Source organism: Mastigoproctus giganteus, chromosome 4 (genome assembly GCF_048544385.1).
Source record: "Mastigoproctus giganteus isolate SK-2022 chromosome 4, ASM4854438v1, whole genome shotgun sequence".
NCBI lineage: Eukaryota > Metazoa > Arthropoda > Arachnida > Uropygi > Thelyphonidae > Mastigoproctus > Mastigoproctus giganteus.
In genome coordinates, this window is record NC_143578.1 from 229991798 (window position 1) to 230006417 (window position 14620).

Here is a 14620-nt window from a genome sequence, read left to right on the forward strand (position 1 = left end):
GGTTAGTAGGTTCACCCAAATCAGTTAAGAGGCTTCATTCTGGAGACCTTTTAATTGAAACTAAAAATGACAGGCAATCGGAACATCTACTCCGAACAACATCAATTGGAGGAATACCTATAACAGTGACACCACACAGAACACTCAATTCATCGAGAGTTGTCATTTCGGAGTGGGACCTTCTCGACGTAACCGAGGAGGAAATCTGCTCGGAATTAAAACCACAGGGAGTTATTGCCGTCAAGAGAATTACTACGCGAAGGGATGGAAAACTTGTTAAAACCAGGAGCGTTATCCTGACTTTTAACTCTCCTAAACCTCCTGATGAGATTAAAGCTGGATACATCAATTGTTCAGTACGTCCATACGTTCCGAACCCTTTATGGTGTTTTAAATGCCAGAAGTATGGACACTCTAATGGCCTGCCGTGGAGTCCTTGCATGTGCTCGATGCGGTGCAAAGGACCACGAAACAACAGCATGTTCAGCCGCAAAACCCACCTGTATTAATTGTGAAGGCGAACACCCGGCCTACTCACGAGCATGCCAGAGGTGGAAAGAAGAAAAAGAAATTCAACGGCTGAAGGCAGAGCTAAATATATCGTACCAGGAGGCCAGGAAATCGGTGAAACCCCTGAATATCAACAAACTTACCTACGCCCAGAAGGTAGCAGGGAGATGTTCCGTCGGAACTCCGACGAACATGACCATTCCTCCAAAGGAGTCTTTCACTCCTATCGCACGTTATCTTTTAAGTTCTCAAAAACCTGCACAGAAGGACCAATCAGCTGCCATTCCTATATCGGTACCTCCCAATGCTCCACAAGTAACAAAGGTAATTATGAAAGAAAAGAATAAGAAAGGGGAAGTCTCCCCTAGTACCCACGACAACATGGATGTCGAGCAGAAGGAGGTACCCGAAGATTCAGTCTTGGAACTATTTGCGGAGGAAGAAATGGACACGGGACAGCGTCCATTCTTTCCCAAAAAAGATAAACTCAAGACTGATAAAAGTAAGCCCTCAGCACCTCGGAAGCCGCCTGATGGACCTACCAAACCCAAATAATGGCTAAATTCCTACAATGGAATTGTCGTGGATTCCGGCGAAATATTGATGACATCAAGGCCCTCCTGCAAAAGCACAAGCCAGTTTGCTTTTGCTTGCAGGAGACATATCAAAAGGCTAATGATGATCCCACCATCACAATTTTTCTAAAGGATAGAATTGGGGATGGCTCTGCTCGTGGGGGAGTGGCTATCCTTGTGGGTAACCAGACCTTAGTGCACCCCTTACTAATTGCAACTAGCATAGAAGCTGTTGCAATTCGCCTTACGGTGGGATTTTTATTAACGGTCTGCTCTATCTATTTGCCACTTGGGACTGACATCTCCCAGGAAGACCTTGATGATCGTCTAACGCAGTTGCCTCCCCCTTACTTACTTCTCGGGGATATGAATGGACATAATGCCCTGTGGGGAAGTGCTAACATCAACGGAAGGGGACGAGTCATAGAGCGTATGCTCAATGACAATGACCTTTCCCTTCTAAATACTGGAACAAACACCTTCTTTCACATGCCTACCCGTACTTTTTCTGCCATTGATCTCTCTATCTGCTCCCCTTCTCTGCTCCCTTCACTCACTTGGGAAGTGGAGGAGAATCCATACGGAAGTGATCACTTCCCTTTGATAACCTTGTTACACAGTGGGAGCCCATGTCTTCCTTTTAGGTTACCACGGTGGAAGTTTGATCACGGTGACTGGAATGCCTTCCAACATCAGGCAAATTTCGACCTCAGTACAGTCAGTCGGGAGCCGATCAATGTCGCAGTAAAGTACATCACAGAAATTATTGTCCAAGCAGCTGCTAATGCTGTCCCAAAAACATCTGCCCGGTTTCCACCATTTCCCAAACCTTGGTGGAATTCACAATGCACAACAGCAAAAAAGGCTCAAAACAAAGCGTGGGGAATATTTCGCCGATATCCTACCACGAACAACCTTATAGCCTTCAAACATGCATGAGCCAAAGCACGCTCCATCATCAGAGTCAAAAGGAATCGTGGATCCGTTTTACATCATCTATTAACCAGTCTACCAACTCTAAGGTAGTCTGGGATAAAATCCGGAAAATGAAGGGGAAATATACATCCCACCCTTCTTCAATCCTAGATTATAATGGATGCACTATTGCAGATCCAACTGCAATAGCCAATGCTCTTGGGGAAACAATCTCTAACATCTCCGCAACATCCTCGTACTCCCCAGAGTTCCTGGTCCTGAAACATAAACTGGAAAAACAAGCACTTAATTTTAAGTCCAAGGGCCTCTATCCCTACAACGGGGCGTTCATTATAGAGGAACTGAAAAGAGCCCTCACTCTTTCCAAAGCAAGTGCTGTTGGACCAGATGGCATCCATTATGAAATGATTAAACATCTTTCACGAAAATCTATGGATTGTCTGCTCCTTCTGTATAACAGAATCTTTATTGAAGGGCAGTTTCCGGACTCCTGGCGAAAGGCAATCGTTCTTGCCTTTCCTAAGCCAGGAAAGGATCCAAAAGTCACCACCAATTATCGTCCTATTGCTCTGACTAGCTGTCTGTGCAAAATCCTGGAGAGAATGGTTAATTCTCGTTTAATATGGTATTTAGAATCAAATGACCTTCTCTCCAGCATCCAGTGCGGCTTCCGAAGGAACCGGTCCACTTTGGACCATCTTATTAGATTGGAAGCATCCATCCGGGATGCTTTCCTAAAACGCGAACACTTGGTGTCAGTGTTCTTTGACATGGAGAAAGCGTATGACACAACTTGGAAATTTGGCATCTTAAAAGATCTGCATAGCCTTGGTCTTAGGGGGCAACTTCCAATTTTTATTAAAAACTTTCTAGCCAATCGATCTTTCCAAGTTTGAGTGGGATCCTCACTCTCTCCCTCCTTCAGTCAAGAGGAGGGAGTACCACAAGGATCAGTATTAAGTGTCACACTTTTCGCCATCAAAATAAATTCCATCACAGAACAACTTCCTCCAACTGTAAACAGTGCCCTCTATGTTGATGACTTTAGCATTTTTTGTCAGTCGTGGAACATGAGGGTTATTGAAAGACAACTGCAGAAAGCCATTGATAATCTGAATTTCTGGGCAGTTGCTAATGGCTTCAAGTTCTCGCCGGAGAAGACCGTTTTCGTACACTTTTGTCGTAAGCGTAATCTTCATCCTGAACCTGAATTAAGGCTCGGACAATATGCTATTCCAGTAGCAGCGAACATAAAATTCTTGGGACTCATATTTGATAAAAAACTGACCTTTTTGGATCATATCCGTCAACTCCGCACAAAGTGCACACGTGGGCTTAATATTCTCCGCTCGCTCTCCTCTACATCTTGGGGAGCAGACCGATGTATCCTTCTTCGGCTTTACCGTGCACTTGTGCGATCCAAACTAGACTATGGGTCCCAGGTATATTCCTCAGCCAGAGACAGTGTCCTTGTCCTGCGATGTCTGGACCCCATCCATCATCAGGCCCTACTTATTGCTACTGGAGCATATCGCACATCTCCTGTCCAGAGCTTATACGTCGAAGCAAACGAACCACCGTTATCGCTTCGACGCAGTTGTCTTTAAAGTACGCTTTAAAACTGAAATCCCTGCCAGACCATCCTACGTGGCCATCCGTTTTTGAGCCACGATGGGAAAATTTATACAATACCCGTAAGACTGCCAATCGTCCTTTTGGTATTCGTCTCCAAGAGCTACTCAAAGAACTTAATATCAAGGTAGACAAGGTTGCCCAAACACCAAAGCAACCCTTTCCACCCTGGCATGCTCATGTCCCGGCATGTGACTTGTCTCTTAGAAATTGGGGAAAGTCGGACACTCCATCATCTGTCTACCTGCAGCTTCATTCAGCACACCGAACTGAATATTCTGACTTCACGCCAGTCTACACAGACGGTTCGAAGTCGGAATCATATGTGGGATCTGCTGCTGTCTTTACAGACACTACTACATCGGAGCAGATTCCCTCTGAATGCAGCATATTTACTGCAGAGCTGCACGCTATAGAGTTAGCCTTGGATCACATTAGTGAATGCCAATACCAACGGTTCATTTTATATTCTGACTCGCTTAGCATGTTACAGGCTTTAATATCTGTGAGATATAATCCTCATCCAGTTCTGTCTAGTATCCAGCAGAAGATTCACTTCCTCCGTGGACGTGAATGTGATATCTGCTTCTGCTGGATTCCCAGCCACATTGGGATTAGGGGAAATGATTTGGCTGACACCGCAGCCAAATCAGCAATCCCCAATAATAATCGCTGCCTGTCAGTCCCGTATACAGACTACAGGCAAACAATACAGCAGAAGATACATTCCCAATGGCAGGATTTGTGGAATGGACAGACTGGGAATAAACTATATCATATAAAGCCTGTAATTGAACCGTGGCAGTCTAGTCTGCGCAGGAATCGTAAGGAGGAAGTTGTTCTTGCCCGGACCTGCATAGGACATAGTCATTTGACTCATACTTTTTTGCTGAGGGCTGATGACCCTCCTATGTTTGAGTCCTGTGGCACAATTTTATCAATTAGACACATTTTAATTGAATGTCCAGATTTTAGCAGTATCCGTTTTACCGCTTTTAACCATCTGACTGAGCCGTATACACTCAGTCAGATTTTATCTGACAATGACAATGTGTCTGCTGTTTTTAGCTTTTTAAAATCAATAAATATTTTTACTCGTATATAAAATTTTTACATTTTTCTTTGATATATTTGTTATACATTTTGACATAGTGACCTAACTAATTAGGTCACTGAAAGTTTAAAATTTTTTATAAATGACCTGGTCTTGGCGCATTATAGCCTTAGTAGCTAATGCGCCAATAAAACCAAAACCAAACCAAACCAAATCCCACAGGGTTCGGCGTTGGGTCCACTGTTGTTTTGTATATTTATCAATGCTATTGATGATGGTATATCAGGCTTAGTGGCGAAGTTTGCAGATGATACAAAGGTTGGTAGGGTTGTTAATGACAGTAATGGCAGTGTGCTACTGCAACAGGATCTAGATAATTTGGGCAGATGGGCTAAGAAGTGGCAACTGAAGTTTAACCTTGACAAATGCAAAGTACTGCATATGGGTAGAAGTAACCCCAGAGAAACGTACCAACTGTGTGGTACTACACTTAAGGTGGTAGAAAATGAAAAAGACCTAGTAGTAATTGTGCAGTCAGATTTTGAAGTTTTCTGAGCAATGCAGACAGGCTGCAAGAGCAGGTCATGGGGTTTTGTCAATGATATAAAGGAATTTTGCTAGCAATGAAAAGGAGGTAATTATCCCTTTGTATAAGGCAATGGTCAGGCCACGGCTTGAGTACTGCATACAGGTCTGGAGGCCTCATTTTAGGAAGGATGTAGATTTGCTTGAGCGTGTACAGAGAAGGCAACAAGGTTGATGAGGGGAATGAAATCCTCTTATCAAGAGAGGCTTAAGTTCTGCAAATTGCAGTGGCTGGAGACTAGGCACCTGCGAGGTGATCTGATTGAGGTGTATAAGGCCTTGAATGGGTTGAGTGCGCTGAGATGTGATGGGATTCTTCCACTTGTTCAGATTACGAACCTAAGGGGGCATAAATTCAAACTGAGGAAAGACATGTAGAATAGATGTGCAGAAATTTGTCTTTAGCCACCTGGTGGTTAATTGCTGCAACAAACTTCCATCTGTAATTGTGGAAGTTGATAGGTTAAACAAATTTAAGGAGGAACTGGACGGACAAACATGCAGAGGGAATGGTTGTGTGAATTTTTTTTTTTTTTTGGCTGATGCTGCACAAGCTAATACGCTTGCTTTCTTATGTCACGTGCCACTATTACTACTACTACTAACTGATATAATAACATATAGTGATACTGATACTAATAACCTATTGATCTCTCTCACTGAAGACTAGATGAACAGAGGTTATGTCTATGATGAGAATTGTTACACGCAAAACATAATAATTCCCATCTTAAGCAGAATTTGTACAATTTTGTAGAGAATAAACAAGGAAATTGGTGTCATAGTGGATGTATTTAAACATGACTAATGTTGGCATTTTTTAAATTATTCTTCAGCTAATCCACTGACTTAAATTGTGTTTCTAAGGGAACACAACATGCTATTCATTGAATATTTTCATTAAAAAGTAAGAGATTAACTCAATCTTTTTCGTGGAATGCTTTCAGTCAATTCCCTCTCATATGTGATGAATAAAATAAGATGAAAAATGTGAAAAACCGAATTAATGAATTCCCTCACTCATAGAGATACGACCAAATCCGATGCACAACGGAATTGAAAGTCGAGAGCCCCCGACCCGACCCCGAAATGCATCAAACCACCGCTGCAAGACCATGAGTGCGAGAAGACATTGTGTCATAATGAATAGTTAAAACTGGTTCCAATAATAAATAATTAAAATCACTATTAAAATCACAATTAAAAAGATTAAAAATTATTTAAAATTAAACGGATTAAAAGTTATGATTTGGATGAATACTCAAATTAAACGAAATGCACAGCTGTTTCCCTTCTTTAAGCAAACCATGCTTTTTGGTTGATCGCCGTGTTCACAGGACGGGAATATCACAAAGTGTTTGTGTGTGTATTCGACTGAAATATAGAGAGATTATTTATATTGGCGCATGTGCAAAAAAGACCAGAAATCCAAAATTAGATAAGGCCATTCCACATTGATAGAATTTTCATGTAGTTTCATTTCAAGCGTTTCAGCGATCAATAATTTTATGTAATTGTGTTGTATATTTAAAATTACCGCTTTATTGAATGGGAATACGTGACCATCATTGACCGCATGAAAGGCCAACTCCGACGCGTTTGCGCCGACGTGCGGACGGAAGCAGCATGTTGCTTGACACGTAACTCTAACATGCAACGAGTGGAATCCTCATACGATGAATCACACTGACTACATGAAATCTTATACATAAGATCATTTACCTGTGCCGAGCAAGAAGGAAGAATTTGTGATTTTTTAATATATATAGGAGCTTCTGCATGGGCCTGGCTATTATTTTGAATTCAGTATTTCTAAAGAGTTTATTAAGCTGCTTGTACCATTGTTCAACGTACGGTATGGAAATCAAGTGTGTTTTATTGGCATTATTAATGGGTATCATATTTGATGTTTTATTTTTAGCCTGTAACCTGATTCGATTTATAACGGAGTGAGGATAGCCTCTATTTCAAAACCTATTGGTTAGTGTAACAATTTCTAAGTGCAAGGTGGGTTCAGATGTGGAATATTTGTAAGCGTTGAAAAACTGGTTGAATACAATAGATCTCTTATATGTGAATGGATGATAACTTTGGTAATGCAGGTACATCCCGGATTGGTGGGTTTTCAGTAAATGCTAACTTGGATTTTTTGCATGTCGCATGTGAGGGTGAAATTTAAGAAGTTTAGGGCTTTTGTTTCTGTATGTTCCTCCTCCAGTGTATAATTTAGTCTTGATGTGAATATTATTGAATACCTGTAGAATGTCTTGAGTGGTGTTGTGATCTGTTATGACAAGTATATCATCAATATATCTCCCACAGTAAGTAATGCGGGGAAGAAACGGCGTTAAATTAATATCCTTGATATTGGCAAGATAGATTTCTGCTATAAGACCGCTCAGGTTCAAACCCATCAGTAAACCGAAAACCTGTTTGTATATAGTCTCTTTAAACATGAAATAGTTTGCTTCAAGAAGAAGTTTGATTAATTAAAAAAAATTTTTTTTTTGGGTAATTTAGTGTGATTTTTCGCAATAGGATCGTTGTTTAACAGTTCTTGAACTGCATCAAGAGTGAAGTCCACATTTACATTGGTATACAAAGAGGTAACATCTAAGGCGCCTCCGTAGCCAGGTGGGAAGGAGCAGCAGTGTGTAGCGCACGCTTCTTGATTAGACCGGGGTTCGAGCCCGTCACCACCAAATATGGAGGATGCGGAAAGTTCAGAGAATGCCCACCGCATATTCCTGGAGCAATATGGCTTTAGTTGCTAATGCTCCTAAAAACCAAATAACAACAACAACAGGTAACATCTAATGAAAATAATTTATCATGAATGCCAAGCGTAATATCTTTAATATTATTAAATAAAGTGTCATAATTTTTTATGCCAAACCTAATCAACTGTCTAAATGGTTTAATGATGTTGTATAAGTGAGCAGCTAAGTTTGAAAGGCTGAATTTTTGTATGATACAGTAGGGCGTACGGGAAACCGGGTTTATGAAGTTTAACCTGTCCGTAAAGTACAAGAATATTGTATGTCCTTGCTTTCAGCTCTTTTAATTGGGCCATGGAAATAAAATCACTTTCGCAATATGCTGTTAGGGTTTTGTTGTATTGGTTTACTAATTTTGTAAGTACAGACTGGTCTGTCCCCCTGTAATTAGAACTGTCTGATATGATAGAGTCCAATTTTCTAAAATAGTCCATTTTATCCATAATAACTACACTGTCTCCTTTATCTGCTTTTTGGATAACAATATCTTTGTTCCCTCTAAGACTACGCAATGCTATAATTTTATTCATATTAAGTCTGGGTACCCGAAAAGTTTTGGAGTTATTGATTACTTGATTAACCTGCTGAACCAATAAGTCTTTTTGCGGAATGTTGCGGAGACCATATTCAAAGTCTATCACAAATTGTTTCTTGGGGAGTTTATGAGGGGGTAAATTAAAGTTCAGATCCTTCAAAAGAAGAGAAATCCGATCCTCAGATAACGCATATGAAGACAAATAGTAACTTGTTTTTATGTCTTCTTATTATGCGTATGATGTGGGGAAGAACGCATGTAAGCTGGATCTGTTTTATGTCTACAAATAGTGGATGTACTACTGTGTGTATGAGCGTCCGCTTGCATGAACATGTCTGGGTTATTGGTGGGTGTATTGCATCTGTATAAGGGGAGGGGGGGTCGATCCCGATATGAAACTGTTAATAAAGCATTTAACTTAAGCAAATGCCTATTTTTCATGTCGGTAGCCAATGTGCCCGCCTTAAATCTATAAAGGATTTTAACACGGTCGAGTCGTTAGAATGTAAATATTTTTTTATTTTATCATGAAGTGCAGTCACTTGAGAATAATAACACCTCTTCACCGCAAAACGAGAATTTAAGGTGAGTTTAATATAGTTTTACAGATAGAAACAAAAGCCCTAAACTTCTTAAATTTCACCCTCACACACGACATGCAAAAAATCCAAGTTAGCATTTACCGAAAACCCACTAATTCGGTGATGTACCTGCATTACTGAAATTATCATCCATTCACGTATAAGAGATCTATTATATTCAACCAGTTTTTCAATGCTTACAAATATTCCACGTCTGAACTCACCTTACACTTAGAAATTGTTACACTAACCAATAGGTTTTTAAATAGAGGCTATCCTCACTCCGTTATAAATCGAATCAGGTTACAGGCTAAAAATAAAACATCAAATATGATACCCATTAATAATGCCAATAAAACACACTTGATTTCCATACCGTACGTTGAACAATGGTACAGGCAGCTTAATAAACTCTTTAGAAATACTGAATTCTTCCTTCTTGCTCGTCACAGGTAAATGATCTTATGTACAAGATTTCGTGTAGTCAGTGTGATTCATCGTAAGAGGGTCCCACTCGTTACACGTTAGAGTTACGTGTCAAGCAACATGCTGCTTCCGTCCGCAAGTCGGAGTTGGCCTTTCATGCGGTCAATGATGGTCACATATTCCTATTCGATGAAGTGGTAATTTTAAATATATAACACAATTACATAAAATTATTGATCGCTGAAATGCTTGAAATGAAACCACACGAAAATTCTATCAATGTGGGATGGCCTTATCTAATTTTGGATTTCTGGTCTTTTATGTGCATGCGCCAATATAAATAATCTCTCTATATTTCAGAGTTGAATACACACACAAACACTTTGTGATATTCCCATCCTGTGAACACGGCGATCAACCGAAAAGCATGGTTTGCCTAAGGAAGGGTAACAGCTGTGCATTTCTTTTAATTTGAGTATTCATCCAAATCATAACTTTTAATCCGTTTAATTTTAAATAGTTTTTAATCTTTTTAATTGTGATTTTAATAGTGATTTTAATTATATATTATCAGAACCAGTTTTAACTATTTATCATGACACAATGTCTTCTCGCACTCATGGTCTTGCTGTGGTGTTTCATGTGTTTCGAGGTTGGGTTGGGGTTCTCGGCTTTCAATTCCATTGCGCATTGGATTTGGTCATATCCCTATGAGTGAGGGAATTCATTAATTCATTTTTTCACATTTTTCATCTTATTTTATTTGTCACATGTGAGAGAGAATTGATTGGACGCATTCACGAAAAAGATCGAGGTGATCTCGTACTTTTTGATATATTAAAAAACCATGGATGTTATTGAGCCCTGTAGCTCTGAATTTTTTACTAATTGTATATTTTCAGTACAGTAATACCCCGAAGTTACGCGATAGGTGGGTCCGACGAAAATCGCGTAAGTCGAATTCGCGTAAGTCGGGGTAAAACTTTGCATATAAATACATATAAATTTTGCTTAATTGGGACCAAGGACTAACAAAAACACTAGTTTAGAAGAAAAATATTAATAAAATGGCAGTTCTTTATACATATTAATACAAAATATGTATTAAAAAACAAATGACTTACGTTAAAAAGTTATTTCGATGTCGATGGCTTCATAAAATCTAACAAATTCGTCTGACGACACAGCGCGTTCTTTTTTTCACGCAGAATTTCTTCGTAGCAAGCTAATAATTTTTTTATTCCTTGCTTTGTAGCTATAACGCGTTCTTCGTTGGAGTCTATGTTTTCTAAAATTTTTAAGCCCTTTACAATTGAGCCCTTTTCAATTTTCAACCTGTCAAGTTTGCAATTGTCATGTGCTTTTCGCCGTTGCTTCGTTTAGGCCTGTAGCACGTGCAATATCACATGGTCTTTCATTTCGCTCAAAGCGTTTCACAATTTCATATTTTTTCTCTATCGACAGAGGCGGACTGGCCATAAGCCTTACCGGGGAAACCCCGGTGGGCCAGTGTGATTTTGGCCATAAACCATAGTATGAGGCCACTATAAATTTTCCCGGGTAAGAATTTTTGATCCAGTCCGCCTCTGTTTATCGATAATTGCTTTTCTTTTTCTCTCTGAATCTGCAGTGTCTTCACCAGGACGCTTCCTTTTCACACTTTTAATTAAGTATTTTACTCATTTTTAGGGAATAAAGCACAATTACAAAACGAGGAGGCACGCTTGATACGCATAAACAAAGCTGCGCGCATGTAGCAACTGAATAAACAACACCATAAAGGCAGAGATACACTATTAACACCTCACATTTCTAGGGGTTACTACCATAAAACAATAAAAATCCAGTTGCGTTTCTGCTAGTGAAATCTGTTATAAACTGGTAGTAAACTCGATCTAATTGCATTTGCGATTATACCGATTGCTGGAATTGTGTTTTTTTTTACGTTATTATGGTGAAATGTGTTTCCCCTTCACTGATATAAAAAACATAAAAGCAGCAAAGTTGAATTTTGTTCATCTTTCGCTCTCATTCTCCGCCGTCGCACCGTATATCGATAACATACGAAAAACGACCTTGAAGATAGTGGGCGGCAGCGTTGCCAAACGAAAAAATCAAGAACCGCGTAACTCCGAGTTCGCGTAAGTCGGGGTAGCGTAAGTCGGGGTATTACTGTATTATTCATTGTAGTAGTTTTGTAAATTAGTTTTTATTTTGTATATTTCTTATATTTAATCTATGCTTAAAGTTTGAAGAGAGCTCTTATCTAATATTTTGAAAAGAATGAAGCATTTAATTAGTTTTATTGTGATTAATATTTTGAAAGATTATGCATTGCAACTACATCTATGTTTGACTTGTTTTTTGCTATAATAGAATTTCACAAATTTCATAGATAAAATACCCTTTTTTGCAGTATTTTAAAATTTTTTTTTTTTTTTTTTTATGTAAACCCCAAACATGAGAGGTATTAGAACCTATAGTACTTAGTACTGTGCTTGGGTTGGAGGTTGATAAGACGAAAGAAGATATTTGTTGACATTGGACTTGAACTTCTGTAGACTCATATTTTCAGGAAATATGTATTTATCCATTCAACAGCAGTTGAATGGATAACTTTTCATCTTCCTCATTTATCCATTCAACGGGAGTTGAATGGATAAACTAGGAAGATGAAAAGTTGGTTCTGTGAGTTTGAAGTTGGACAGTAAATGGATGCTGGCTGGTGGTGGCACGTGTTCGGACTGTTTTGAAAGAGAGAGTGGAAATTATAGAAGCCAATTCAGAAGAACAGTGCCCATGGAAATACCTGTAGAAGAGGCATGCAGCAGATACGTCTTTGAGACAGTGAGTGGAGAGATTCTGTTAGAGATCAATCATTAATTAACCTAATTGCCCTCTTCTGAACGGAATCAAGAAGCCTGAGAGAGGTTTTGGGGGCACAACCCCAGATGTTGGAACAGTATTCCATGGTAAGGCAGATTTGCGATTTATACAGAGTGAATAGAAGTTGTTTAGAAGAAAAGTAACGCTGTGAGCGAAAGAGAAAACCAAGTTTTTTAGGTGCAGAGGAAGCAAAATTTGTAATGTGCTTGTGCCAAGGGAGATTAGAAGTCAGGGTAATCCCCAAAAGAGATATATCATTTTGCCTAAAAATCGGAGTGTCACCAAGGATAAGCATAGGAGCAGAAGAATCCTTTTTGCGAGATATAAGACAAGACTGAGTTTTAGAAGGATTGAAATCAACTAAGTTGTCTTTGCCCCACTGGAAAATTACCTGTAGATCGGCATTTAAGGAATTGGTAGCAGATATTCGAGAAGTTGACATTGATTGAGCAGGGCAAGGTTTCTCAAAATGGAAAGTGGAATGCAATGTGCTATCATCGGCAAAACTATGGATAGGATTTCCAGTCAATGGAAGAAGGTCATTAATATACAAGAGGAAAAGATTGGGGGAAAGAACTGAACCTTGGGGGGACACTGGCATTAATGGAGAAGTTAGAAGACAGAGAGTCATCTACCATCACCTTCAGTGAGCGATTAGAGAGAAAACTGAATAACCAATTACAAAAAGCAGTTGGCAAACCATAAGATGGGAGCTTGTTTAGAAGGCCTTTATGCCAAACATGAGCGAAAGCCTTTGAGATGCCAAGAGCAACTGCTTGTGTTTCACCGAACTTTTCCATTGAATTAGTCCATAAATGGGTAACATAAGCCAGAATATCACCAGTGGAGTGACACTGATGAAATCCACACTGGCGATCATTGATCATTAAACGTTGGCGGTTAATTGATTTCTCCATTACTCTAGAAAGAGTAGAAGTAATTGCAATGGGACGATAATTGGATGGGAGGGATTTGTCACCCTTTTTAGGAACTGGCTGGTTATGAGTAAATTTCGAAGCAGAAGGAAAAGCACCTTTGGAATAAGAAAGTGAAAAAAGGCGGCAAAGAACAGGAGTAAGTTCAGGAGCATAGGTTTTGAGAACAAGTGGAGAAATACCATCAGGACCTGGAGCTTTCTTAGCATCAAGATTCATCAAAATCCTTCTGATATCCTTTTGATGGAAGACCACAGGAGGCATTGAATGGAGCACTTTGGGAATGGTGGGAGGTGTTTTACCAAGATCATTAATACATGAGTTGGAAGAAAAATGGGATGCTAGCAGGTCAGCTTTATCCTTGGCTGAAGTGACAACAGAACTATCTGGTTTAGACAGAGGTAGGAGCAGAGATGGGCAAAAGTTGTCGCCAATAGCTTTGGCAAGAGACCAGAATGCTCGGCTACCATTAGGGCAAGAAGCAAGGTTTCTACTTTTAGCCTGTTCAAACTCTAGTTTGGACTGATTAATAACTGCTTTAAAATTGTTGTGAGCGTTGGTGTAGGCAGAAAATGAAACTGAAGAATTAGAAACAAGCCAATTACAATATGCAAAAGTTCTTCTCTTGAACAGCCTTAGCACATTTATTGGAAAACCATGGTTTAGATAAAGGACAAGATTTTAAAGTGGAGTGTGGGATAAAGAATTCCATTCCTGCAAGAATAATTTCACTAACATGATCTGAGCAAACTGACATCAGAAGTTTTGAAACAGTAGTCCGACCAAGGAAAAGGAGAAAAGAAATCTTGCAGGTCATCCTGTTTGCATTCTTGTAATGCCAAACAATACGAGGTTGGGAATAGTCTCGAGATAGAGGCTCCATAGGAGAAGAGATCACCAATTTGTAATCTGAGGTGCCTAAAGGACCTCTCACTTTGACCATGTCCTTAGAAAGGTTGTTTGTGAGAAAAAGATCAAGCGTATTGGTTGTATGATTAGGATTATCCATTATTCTTGTAGGTAAATGAACAATCTGTGCAAGGTCATTAGTAATTGCAAAAGCCTCAGCATATTGACTAGCTGGGTCGGTGTGACTAGAAAATGAAAGCCAGCTGGAGTTGTGAACATTAAAATCACCAAGGAAAATTACCTCACTGTTAGGAAAGTTGGACTGGAGAAAGTCAAGTT

At 39.5% G+C, this 14620-nt stretch overlaps 1 protein-coding gene across 3 annotated transcripts in view; it reads left to right on the plus strand.

Moving 5' to 3' along the window:
* The window catches only part of LOC150087471 (uncharacterized), a 238090-nt gene that overhangs the window by 118975 nt on the left and 104495 nt on the right, over window positions 1-14620 (plus strand). The gene's annotated exons all lie outside the window — the stretch shown is intronic.